Here is a 13103-nt window from a genome sequence, read left to right as displayed (position 1 = left end):
ACACAGAGCATCGTGGCTGAATGCTCAGACAGTGCTGGGTTTGCTGTTGGGTTCTGTCACCTAGAAGAGTGATCTTGAAGAAGCCACTTAACCCCTGTGAGTGTTTTCTTGTAAGTGAGATGGGATAAGAATTGCTCTGACCTCCACTGTGGTTGTGAGGCATGAATGGGGTGCTGCCCACATCCTCTTAGCACCATGTGCCAAGCATTCAATGGATGGAGGCACTGTGCAAATGATGCTCTAACTGGGGTCCCTGCACATCTCTCTCACCAACTTGAGAACTCTATAAGGGCAGAGCTGGCTGGCACCCCAATGCCTCCCAGCATCTACCACAGAATCTAGCCTACATTGGGTGCTCAGGAACCCCAGTGCTGACTCAGCCACATGATCAAGCCCCATCTCCTTTACTTGGTGGCCACAGCCACTTTTCCCTTAGCTCTCTGCACTTACTGGATAGTGCAAGAGAGGAAAACCGGACCCCTCCCTCTTCTATGCGCGGACATCACCTCTCCTGCCTGTTCTACCAGATCTTCCCAGGAGCCTGGGCTGGTCCACTATGGGTAGCACGTCCCCTGGACTCTTGGAGTGTGCAATGGGAGGCTGTATTAGTTATCTACTGCTGCATAACAAATGACCACAAACTTAATGGCTTAAAACAACACATGTTTATTACCTCACAGTTTCTGTGGACCAGGTGTCCAGGAACAGTTGGGCTGGGTCCTCTGCTTCAAGAGATCTCACCAGGCTGCAGTCAAGGTACAGGCCAGGGCTGAGGTCTCATCTGAAGGTTCAGCTGAGCAAGAACCACTTCCAAGCTCACGTGTTTGCTGGTGAGATTTAGTTCCTGTTGGATTGAGGGCCTCATCTCCTGGCTGGCTGTTTTCCAGAGGCTGTCCTCCATTCCTTGTCATGTGTGCCCCTCCATTAGGGCAGCTCACAACATGGCACCTTGTTTCCTCGAAGCGTGTAAACCAAAAAGGCAATAGAGAGCATTGGCTAGTAAGATAGAAGTGTTATATAACCTGATCCTGGAAGTGAAAGACCATCACCTTTGCCATATTCTACTGGTTAAAAGTCACAGGCCCCAACTACAGTTACAGGGAGAGGATTACAGAAGGGTGCAAATACTGGGACAGGGATCGCTGGGGCCGTCTTAGAGTCGGCCCTCAGAGAGGCTGAGGCAACTCCTTCCCTACAAAGGAATAGGAGTTGAGCAGGGCCTCAGTGGAGCCAGACCTCAAATGTCTTCAGGCCCAGATGGTGGCGGAAGTGTCTCTGAGCTGGGCAGGGGCCAATGGCAGGCTCCCCTAGGGCTTCTGCAAGACTGGGGCCATTCCCAGAGCTGGAGGTTGGGCTCCAAGGGCCTTCCTAGGCTGGGAATTGGAGAAAAAGGGCTGATGAGGGCTTCAGGCTTCCCTGGGGGTCCATCTGTGTGCTCCACCAGCATGCCAACCACTGTCTCCCCAAGGTCCAGGTCCCTCCTCAGTAAACAACCGAGCCCCAGGCACTCAGATGATTTCTTGCTGCCCCCGTCTCCTCTCATTTACACTCAGTAGCACCCCGAAGTGCCCTGGTGGGAAATGCCAGCATCCTCTCACTTTGGGTCCTGAATGTCTTCTCCTAAAAGTCAGTTAAATCGAACTTACTGAGTTCCTACCACTTGCTAGGCACTGTACTAGGCACCAAGAACACCACTCAACAGCCCCTTCCATCCAGGAATCTACCCAGGCAAGTAAACAGACCAGTTACCCATCTCACCATGTGCAGTGATACAGGCAAACTCGGGGCACTTGAGGAAGGCTCCCTGGAGGAGGTGGCATCTGAGATGAGTCTTAAATGAAGAGGAGTCAACCTGGTGGAGAAGGGGGGCACTCAAGGCAGAGAGTCTGGCATAGTCTGACATGGGTGGTGGGAGTAGGGGAGGAAGAGGTGGGGGATGTCTGCAGGAACTTGAGTTCTTGGTGAAAAGCTGAGAGCCTGGGGATGTCCATAGGGGCTGGGGGGGGGGGACATCACATAGTGGAGCTTGGGCTCTTCCTGCAGGTCTTGAGCAAAGTGTGACATGATCAGATGTGCAGGTCGAGGAAGGTCATTAGGGCTGTGAGGAGGATGAACTGGGATCCCAGGGAGGAGTTGGTGCAATGTCAAGGTCAGAGATGGTGAGGACTGACCTCAGGCAGTGGCAAAGGATGGGGGAGAAGTGGGCAGATCAGAAGGCCATATAGGAGGACAAATTATCAGGACTTGAGGATTGAATGGGAGGGTTATGGAGGAAGGAGGGGTGTAAGCTAATGCCTGTGTCTCCATATTGTGTGGTTCCATTCTCCAAGATCTAGAACATTGGTAGGAGATAGATTTGGAGGAAGATAATGACTCTGGTTTAGGGCTTCTGGGTTTGAGGCGCCTATGGAGAGTCCAGTAGGGAGTCTGGAGGGCAGGAGAAGCAGACCATGTGCTCAGTGGGATAGCCCTCAAATGGGGCGACATCTTGACCATTTACTTCACCACAGGGATCAAAGCTACACGAAATCAAGAAACCTGGAATGGGAAGAGGATTTAAAGTCAAATCCATCCTCCCATGGAACTCAGGAGTCCCTCCTGTGCCATCTGTGGTAGAGGGCACTCTACTTGCATTCCCGGTAGTGTGGGAGAGCTCCTTACAGAGGGACAGGTCCCTTCTTTCTCCAAAACTGAGAGCTGCCAGGAGGCAGGGAGTTAATGAAACCCCCTCGGCATCCCATTAATTGACTGCAAAACCCTGCTTCTAGACCACTCACTTAGCACTTGTAATTAATTGGGGCTTCTTGCCTGATCTGAGAGGTGATTCGATACCCCCCTAGGGCAATGTTTTCTTAGCTGGTATCCTCCAGCTGGAGCTGTCTCTACACATTGGCCTCTCCATAGTGCCCTGGATATGAATGCAGACTCCTGCCCTTCCTTCCTCTCTGTGTGAGCTCGGGCACAGCTCGAGCTGAGTAGTACAGGCACATGGTACTCCACTCCACTCCACTCCACTCCAAGCACAGAGCTGAGTAGTACAGGCACATGGTACAGGCTGAGTGGCTGGGGCTAGGGCTAACATTACCACCTCCTTGGACACCAGGTCCAGGGTATCCATCCTGTCCTGGGACAGGCCCAGTGGTCTCCAGCCACATTAACTCCCCGCTGCTCTCATAGTAAGAGGCATTTGGCATGACCTTGTCTACAGGAGGGTCAAGGCAGCCTACCTTAAAGTACGAGGGGGCGTGGGGAGGGAGCTTCCACTTACTAGGCCCCTGCTACATGCCATCCACAGGGCTGATTGCTTTAAAGGCACCACCTCTGCTCATCCTGACAGGAATCTCTGAGGTCAGGATTATGCCCATTTTACTCATGAGAACTCTGAGGCTCAGAAGTAGAGGCTTATAATGGGAATAGGCATAGGCTTTGGTTTTCAGACAAACATGGCTTTGAATCCTGATTCTTTCTGTCTGGTCTTGGGCAGATGGCTCAATTTGTCTGAACTTTGGTTTCCTTATCTTTAAAAAAATGTATATATATTGAGTATAATAATGCTTAACCCCACTACCACAACCAGGTGGTAATTCTGAGGGAATTAAATAAAATAATGTCTGTAGGTCCCCTGGCACAGTGCCTGGCATGTAGCAGGTACCTAAAAAGTGACAGCCATTACTACACAATGCTACTACTACTATGGGCAGACTGATGAAGACAAATAAGAAGAGGAGGAGAGGAAAGGAGGGAGAAGACACGGAAAGGAGAAGGAGAAGAATTAATTCCATAAAAATCCTCAAGTCATCCAAAGAGTAAATTGGGAAGCCTGGATTTAAAACCAAATCTGTCTCATGTCTTTTCACTGTAACACAAGACAATCTAAGAGGCAAGGGTCACAAGTGAGAAGGGAGGCAGAAGGGAGTAACTGCCTTTTCCAGGAAGCTCTCTTCAGCTCAAAAGACACTTAGCAACATGGGTAATTTGCATAACAAATTACCCCAAACTTAATGGCTGAAAGCAATGAACATTTCTTTTCTCTCACAGTTTCTGTGGGTCAGTAATTCTGGAGTGGCTTGACTGGGTAGTTCTGGATTGAGGGCTCCAGTGAGACTGTAGCCAAGATGTCAGCTGGGGCTGCAGTCTCATTTGAAGTCTTGACTGGGGCTGGAAGGGCCACCTCCAAGACGGCTCAGTCACATTGCTGGCAAGCTGGTGCTGGCTGCTGGCAGGAGGCTCCCTTTCCAGGCGGACCTCTCCTGAGGGCTTCTTGAGTGTCTTCACCATATGGCAGCTAGCCTCCCCCAGAGTGAGTAATCCACGAGAGCAAGGTGGAAGCTGTGACATCTTTCATGACCTAGCCTCAGAAGTCACCCACCGTCACTTCTTCAACATTCTGTTGGTCACACAAACTAGCTCTGATTCAATGTGGGAGGACACTACACAGGACATGGGTACCAGGAGGAAAGATCATTGGAGGTTGGGGTTGGGGGGGGGGGTCGGTGTGTGCATCTTGAAGGATGCCTACTTCACAATGCACACCTCAGCCCACCTTCAGCCGCCAGTCAACTAACACTCCTTCATTTACCCATCCACTCAGCAAACTCTTCCCAAGGGCCTCCCCATGGTCAAACACTGGGCTAGGCACTGCTTTTCCAACCTGAATCTGTCATGGTCACTGGAGCTCAGAGTCCAGACACACACCAACACACAGCAAAGCCCTGTGAACAAACATTTGGATTTTTCCCTTCAGTCCTGGTTTCAAGCCTGGCTTGTAATGTTGAAGTCATTTGACCTTGAGCACCTTATTTTACCCCTCAGGGCTTCCATACAAAAAGATAATAATATCTGCACTGCCCAGCAATTGCAACAAATGTATTAAAATACCCAGCACATAACAAATTCTCAATAAATGATGACTCATACTTCCAATATTATTACTTTAAATAAATGGAGATTGCACTCCCAGATCTGGACAGCAGCCCCATCTAGGCTTCCCCTGCCCTCCCCCCACAAGAGAAGATTGGGCTCTTGGATCCCAAGGCTGCCCCCTGAGTCCCGCCTGTCACCTCCTCCCAAAGGCCTAGCTGAGCCCTGCTGTGGCTCTGACAGCCAGAGGCTCCCTGGTGCCAGCCCTAATCAGGAGCTCCAGCCGAGACCTCAAATTGATTTGCCATCATTTAGCTGGGAAGCGAGAGCTCTTCTTGACTCGCAGCCAAAATCCATTCTGTGATAGCAAAGTAATCACCTACATGGCGGTGTCAGGAGACTGTGATAGAGATCTAGGACAAAAAGTCTCCATCCTACCCCCCAGAACCCGAGCCTCACTGCAGCTCGTCTCCGGTCCCCCTCCCTCCTCCTGCCTGTGTGCGGGCTGCTGTGTGTGTCCTCACAAGGAGGCACGTGCCCCCCGCCCCACCCACACACACACACACCCGCGCTGCATGTGGTCTAATGCAAATTTTGCAGAAAGTGCAACTACCTGGGGATCCTTAAAAAAATGCCGGTGCCTGGCTCAGTCCTCCAGACATTCTGATCCAATCGGTAAGGGGTGCACCCTGGGCACTGGGGTCCTTATAAGTTCTCGTGGTGGTTCTAATAGACAGCAGAGTTGGGGGAACTGCTAGTCTCATGCACACAGCAGTGGCTTCACCTAGATGCACGTCCCTCCACATTCATTCAGTCACTCGCCAGTTGTTTATTGAGCACCTACAATGTGCCAGGCACTGTTCTAGCACCTGGAGACGCCACAAGGGACAAAGTTACGGCCCTCATGGAGTTGACATTCTGGTCAAAGATGCAGATAAGAAACAAAAGAATAAGGAAAATACATAATATGCTAGATGAGAATAAAAATGCTTGAAAGGTGACATGTGGCCAACGTCACCTTTGTATGACACCTGGGTCACCCACACACAAGCTTATAGCAGCTACCCTATCTACTGCTGACCAGCTTCTGACCCTCAGCCAAACCCAGGCTGAGTCTCCACCTCAGCTATAAATGACCCCAACACTCACAACGACCCCAACCCTGGCCACACACTAAGCCCTGACACCAGACACAGGGTGAGGTTTAACCCCAGTGGCAGACAAGCCTTAAATCTTAGTAGTCCCTGGCCATTTGCTCAGGCCCCAAATTCTCCCATGAACCCAGTACTTCATGTGGAAAATTAAGCCTCTCTAGCCCAAACTTAGCCCTACTCTCTGAAACTTTCCCTACGCCCCACCGGGTTTTCTAAGGATTCTTACTACTAGAATCTAGAGGCACAAGAAAACAGATGGACTAAACAGATGGGAAAGGCCCCCGAGTGGTAAGCTTGTTGATGCTGGAAGGTCCCTTAGAGAGCATCCCACCTCACCCCCTCATTTTACAGTCAGGCCCAGAGAAGTTAATAAGTAACTCGCTCAAGGTCACACAGTGAGTCCACAGCACAACCAGAATGGGAACCCAGGCCTCCTCTTAATCCAGTGCTCTCTGTCCTCCCTCCCTCAGATAGAGTAGGGAGCATCACTCATCTGGTAAAACAGCTCCCAGAATTTCCTTTGGGAAGCCACTTTTCCCCTGTTCTCTACCCAGGGTTTTGGTCAAATCCAACCCACGCAGTACCAAGTATTCCCATGGCCCTGTGGTCAGTTGTGGGCTAGACTCAGGAGCCAGGCGAGGCAAGGCTGAGACCCGGCAGCTTCTCTGGTACACTTGAACCTGGGGACTCTGGGGCAGGAGTGGCTGCTGCCATGTGGTCATCTCACGTGGGCTGAGGACTAAGCCAACCTGGGACGGAGAGGAGATTTGACAGATGAAGAGAAATGGAGCTGCAGGGACATCCTCTGACCCCCTACCAAGCCATACCTAGAGGAATTCCTACCTATGCTTCTTTTTTAGCTTCATGAGTCAATAAATCCCCCTTGTGCTTAAAACCAGTTTGGGTTGGGGTTCTGTTACTTGCAAGCCTGACCACTACAGACAGGAATCCCTTTCTGGCTCTCCCAGCAACTCTCTTACCTGCATCAAAGCACCTGCTTTCTGACCCCACCTGCCCTTTGCTCTTGGTGTCCCCAACTCTTAGAGTTCCACAGAGCATGGTCCCTAAATGCACATGGTACTGCTTCTCCCTTCCTCCACATTGTGAGGGGCAGAACAGTGTCCCCCCAACAAAGATGTCCCCATCCTAATCTCTGGAACCTGTGAATATGTTGTTACTTTAGACAGCAAAGAGGAATTGATCCTGCAGATGAAATTAAGCTTGCTAATCACCTGACTTGAAAATGGGAGATAATCCTGGATTATCCAGTTGGGCTCAATGTAATCACCAGGGTCCTTAAAGAAGAGGGAGGCAGAAGGGAGAACCGGAGACATAGCAGCATGAGAAAGACTCAGCCCAACATTACTGGCTTTGAAGGTGAAGGAAGTGACCACAAGCCAAGGAAAGCGGAAAAGGTCCCAGATGCTGGGAAAGGCGAAGAAATGGATTCTCCCCTAGGGCCTCCAGAAGGAACCTAGCCCTGTCCACATTTTGATGTTGGCCCAGCAAGACTGAGCCCCATGGGATTTCTGATCTCCAGAATTGTAGGAGAATAAATGTGTGTTGGTCAAGCCGCTAAGTTTGGGGTGATAGGAAACTAATACACACATCAAAGGACCCTGATGTTGCATTAGAGAGATTGGTCAACATTCCATGTCTTCCTGTAGCCCTGGTTGAGCATTTACCATATGCCTGACTCTAAGCTGGACCCCAGCTGGACACTTGACCCCAGCCTTCCAGGCCCCCGCAGCCAGCAGGGGACGGGGGACAGATCTGTAGTCAACTCTGATGGGCAGTGCTAAATGCCATGATGAAGAAGTGTGTGGGATGCTACGAGACCCCACAGTAGAGGCACCTAAACCTGCCGAAGATGGAGAGAAGGGACATGCTCAGGGAGTGTTTCCTGGAGGAGTCAAAAGCTTAGCAGGAAAAGGCATTCCTGGCAGAGGGAACAGCAGAATCAAAGGCTCAGAGTGTGAGGAAACATGGCCTATTGTGGGACCTGGAGCATTCAAAGGGTTGGAGGGGTATGGAAGCAGAGGCTGCACTAGGGGCTGGGCCATATAGAGCCCAGAATGCCAGGATGAATATAGACTTCATCCACAAGTGTGGGGAGCCACTGAGAATTTTAAGCAGGAGAGAGATATGGACAGGTGGCATGGAGGGTCAACCAGAGAGGCTCAGAGACCAACATGGACATTCCAGGAAAGTAGGAAGTGTGTGTGAACTAGGGCATGGCCATGGGGAAGGGAGCAGAGAAGGAGACACTGGAGAGCTAATGAAGAATGGAACAGGCCATGTGTGGCTTGCTGATGGCAGGTCCAGGAAGGAATGGAGTTGAGAATGACTCTGCATTTCCTTTTCTGCTCTAGTGGGAGCCCTTCTCCAAGATGGGGTGCCACAGAGGCAGAGCAGACTTGAAAGGGTTGATGAGAAGAGGTAGAGTCAGTGGAACCTGGAAGTAGCCCCAGGAGATGTCCAGGAGGCAGCTGCTCAGCAGAGTCTGAGGTGGCGGGGGGGGGGGGGGGAGGGGGACATTTGGGTCAGCACAGATGAACTTCAAGGCCCTACAAGCCAACAGCCCAAAGGCGTGGTGGGAAGGGGGAAGAGCAGAGGCCTGGGCAACTCAGTCACTTAACAGATTTCTCTACAATATGGGAGCAGGAAGACATCTCAAGACTACAAAGAGAATTGGCAGGATACTCAGAGACAAGTGGGACAGGGACTGAGAGTCCAGTGGACACTACAGCCCCCAGCCCAGCCATCATGGCAGCCCAGGAGCCCCCAGGATGGCAGCGCACCTTGGAGGGTCCTAGGATCCAGATCTGGGGTCAATCCACCTCCCGGCCTGCATCCAAGTATGCATGGGACACCATCCCTCCTGCCAAGGAAGTGCTGGTACCATGGTGACAGGTTTAGAGCCTGGAGAACCCCCAACCTCAGCCTTCCCCTCATATAATGAGCAGAAGGGGTTCCCTGGTCTGGACAGAGGCAGAGGCAACCTCATCCCACCTCCCGTATCTCCCATGGATGCTTTCTTCCCTCCTCCGCCAAGCTCGCCATCTTAGCCAGCATTTGATAACGGGCTGCCAAGTCCCCTGGGGACAGACTAATGATGCTGCCTCCCGCCTCCTCCCTGGCCTGAGGCTCTGAGCCCCAGCCTACTCCCACCTCTCCTGTCAAACCTCCCATTTCCCCATTGAAGCACTCAGGCCTAGGGGTCTCCATCTGGCCCCCAAATTGCCAGGCCTTTGATGACAAAGGGAGCTCCAGGCTCCGGGAGAGGCCTCAAAATGAGGAAACTGTCTGGCGCAGGGGATCCTGGAGCCAGAAAGTCCCTGCCTCATGCTTGAGTGTCCTCAGAATATTTGCTGCGTGGCTGCAGGAAACAGGCAGCAGAGCCCACCTGCCACGTTTCTGGGGGCATTGGGCTATAAATGGGTCTTTGGCCCCCAGCACCTAAGGAGTCCCAGCCTGGAAGAGCCAGGGCTTGGACATTAAATGGATGTCTCTGCCTCCCAGTGTGTGACCTTGGGAGAAGCTTCCTAACTTCTTGGAGCCTTGGATCTCTCGTACGTAACATGGGGACAATGATACCCCTCTACGCAGGACGGTTGGAAGGAGGTCATATATGTAAAATACTTGACACAGGGCCTGGGGCACAGAATGTTTGCAATAAATTAGATGCCAGAATGTTTCAAATTGCACTCTGTATCAAGGACAGGTGTCCAATCAGGATGTGGCTGTTGCCCTGGAAACATAGGTTTCTCTGTACAAAGGGTCAGTGGAGGCTGCGGGACTGGACTCCCCTCTCTGGCTCTCCCTAGGCTGGTTCTCCTCCCTCTAGAGGTTGGTACTAATTCAGAAAACCCTTTTCCTCCTCTTGCTTAATCACTGCAAATCCCTGGAGGGCTTCATCAGGCGGAGTCGATGGTTGGGTCCATAGGTCATAGAAGCTCAGATCATCCATTCAGCCTCCTTACTCCAAATATAATCCGGACAGTGTGGGGAGGAAATAGAATGCTACCCACCCCATCCACGGGGCTGACTGTGACCTTGCCATTACACTAGCAAGGGCTATGGTACCCCCAGGTGTGCTGCCGGGACCCTGATTACCTTCCCTAAAGGACTTCAAGGGCTTTCCTGACCACCCAACTTCCCTCAGTCTGGGTCATACGAGACCCATGGACAGGTCTGTCTCCACAAACCAGTCTGTGAGCTCCCCTGGGGTTCTGTGAGGAATTCCCACTAAGTTTGCCTGCAAGTCATCTCCCCGTCCTCTGGGTGCAGGACCCCAGTGTTACTTTGGAGAACCACTCCTCCTGCTCTCTCAGCTCCCGTAGTTCTGGATGCCCAGGTCTGATCTGCGAGAGGGCCACACCCTCTGGCCATTTGATTGGTTCAGCGGTGGTCCTGTGATCCGGGTCTGACCAGTGAAAGGACCCCATTCCCCTAGGCACAGGGATGGACTTGGCAATGGCCTGTGACCCAGGTCTGACCAGTGAGAACCCTACCTGGGGCTTTACCTGGAACCACCAGGAAAGAGGCTCCATCTCTGCCGTGCTGTGGCTGAGCTGGCCCAGTAAGAGCCTTGAGCTGCCAGCAGCCATTTACCACCTATTGAGGAAAACCCACCTGGGAGGGCAGCTCACAGAGGAGCTCAGAGCTGAGCTATGGTGAGAGACACTGGTTCGAGCCCTTAAGGCAGTCTCCTTTCCTTCAGAGAGCAAGGCCGCCCCACATCCCACAGCAACCAAACTTATAAACTCTGAGCTGCAACGTGAATGAGTCTTGGGAGTGACAGCACTCACAGTTTGAAATGAGCATTCACCATCAGGCTCAGAGTCAGACAGAACTGGGTGTGGGACCCAGCTCTGCATTCCTGCGTGCTTAACCTCGGGTAGGCCACATCTTCTGTATGAGAGGCAGTTGTATTCTTTTTGAAATGGAGTTAATACCTGAAGGCAAGCCAGGAGACCCCATACTATTTCTTTGGTTAGAATGTACTATGTCCACCTTGTGAATTCCTACTTAGCCTTCAAAACCCCACTTATTGTCGCCTCCAAGCAGTCTTATCATTCCCTCCACTCTGCCCGCACAGAGATAATACGTATTGAGTGCTTACTATATGCCATGCATTGTGCTGTTGCATGTAACGTGCACAATAATCCTAAAAGATGGGGACTAAAATACCCCTATTTTGCAAATAAGACATCAGAAACTCAGAGTTTAATTAACTTACCCATGATCATACCCTCCATTCTGGTTGTAGCATTGTCCAGTTTGCTTCATTCTATTCTCCTCTCCCCACCCCCAACAAGACTCTGAACTCCTGGACCTTGTACATCCCTGCATCCCTATCCACTCACCCCAGAGCCTCTACACCAGACGGAAACATCCACGCCCATGCTGACCACCAAGAAAAACTCCTATTTATCTAGCCATTTTTCTCCCAACCTGCTTGGCCCTGACATTCACTGAGTGTTCCCAGGACAGACTGAGGAGAGTGAACTCTAATGTCCCAGGGGCCCACTGGGTATGTAAAGAAGAAAGCTGGTGGCAGGGAGACTTCAGTTAATGGAGAACCGGCCCCTCTGGGTGGCTAGCGTCTCTCTACAGATTTGGAAATATCTGCTGGATACATCATTAAGTGATCTAAAGCAAAGGCAGGACCTATTATAAATGAGAGTCGAAAGAATATCTGATTCTTATTGTATGTATTCCTTTAACAAAACTGGAAGGATACCCGAGAATCTAATACGAGGGTTTATTTGTTGTGAGGGGTTGAGAACAGAGTGGATGGTGACAGGTGTGGGAGTTTAGACTTTTCATTCTATTCCGTTTTGTACTGTTTTGATTTCGGAACTCTAAGAATGTATTGTCTATTTAAAATAAACAAATAAAAAATGTTAAATATCAAAAGAGGATAGCCCCACTCATCTCCAGCTGACTGTTGCCACGCAAAGATGTAGGCCCTGCATTACTGGAGTTTGCAATTATTCAGAAGAAAACAGAATACAGGAGTTTAATGTGAAATAGCCCCATTTTTAAATGTTGGTGATTACTGTATTTCATCAATACAGCACATATTTTCACGTGGTAAAATCGCTGAAGTTGGGGTTCATCTTGCAATTGCTGGTATGTCAGCGTTCGTGAGCTTTTCTTCCTTAATGGCACATAAAACAGAAGCACACCTTGCAATCAGTATTATAGTACGTTGGATGAAATAATAATACAGTAATGGTAACGTAAATACATGTTTTAAAATATTTACCAGCCAAAGAGAGCATACCCGAGGGCCAGATAGGCTCGGGGCCCCTGAGCCATCCAGTTCTGTGCTACCTTGTCCCGCGAACACAGTGGGGCTGGCTCCTCGGCCACCCCTGGCCTCTCACTGGAGAGGGGCCATCAGCCACCCCCACCGGGGCTCAGCACTGGGGCTAGGAAAAGCAGATGCTAAAAAATGTGTCCTGAATAGGATGCCAGACTGTCAGAAAGAATGATTTAGAGACAAATTGGAGTTGGAGGTGGGCTCTCTCAACCTCGGTCCCTGGATCCAGCCTGACATTTCCCAGAATCGTGGCGGGTGGGCCAGGCAGCCACACACGTTTCCCATGTGAGACACATTCTTGGACTCAGCACATGCCCCTACATAAGCAAGACCAGTCTGATGCCCTTCATCCTCTAGATAGAATGAAAAAGATCTTCCCAGGTGCAGAGGGCATGGATATCTGTTTGTGTTTGTGTTTTTGTTTTTAACTAGCATCTCCCTTTTATTTTGCTCACAGTTTCTCAGTTTTCCTTTGGGAAACCTCCTCTCCCCAACTTCCCACCGAGAGGGGCTGGCCTCATCTCCCTAGCTCTAGGGATGGGCACATGACCCAGGCCTGGCCAATGAGTGTCAGCTCTGGGATTTACCCTAGAACTATTCATCAGTGGGTGGGATGGGGGTGTGTGTTTGACTGCCAATGTTGCTGAACTGGCAGGATGTGGGCCTGGAGCTGTTGGGGGCCATCTGTAGCTCCACACAAGGCCAGACTGCCTCAGACTGAAGCCAACGCAGAGGAAATCAGGACTTTGAGATGGAGT

This window comes from Orcinus orca, chromosome 3 (genome assembly GCF_937001465.1).
Source record: "Orcinus orca chromosome 3, mOrcOrc1.1, whole genome shotgun sequence".
Taxonomy (NCBI): Eukaryota; Metazoa; Chordata; class Mammalia; order Artiodactyla; family Delphinidae; genus Orcinus; species Orcinus orca.
The sequence above is the reverse complement of the archived record's forward strand: the minus strand, read 5'-3'. Positions refer to the sequence as shown.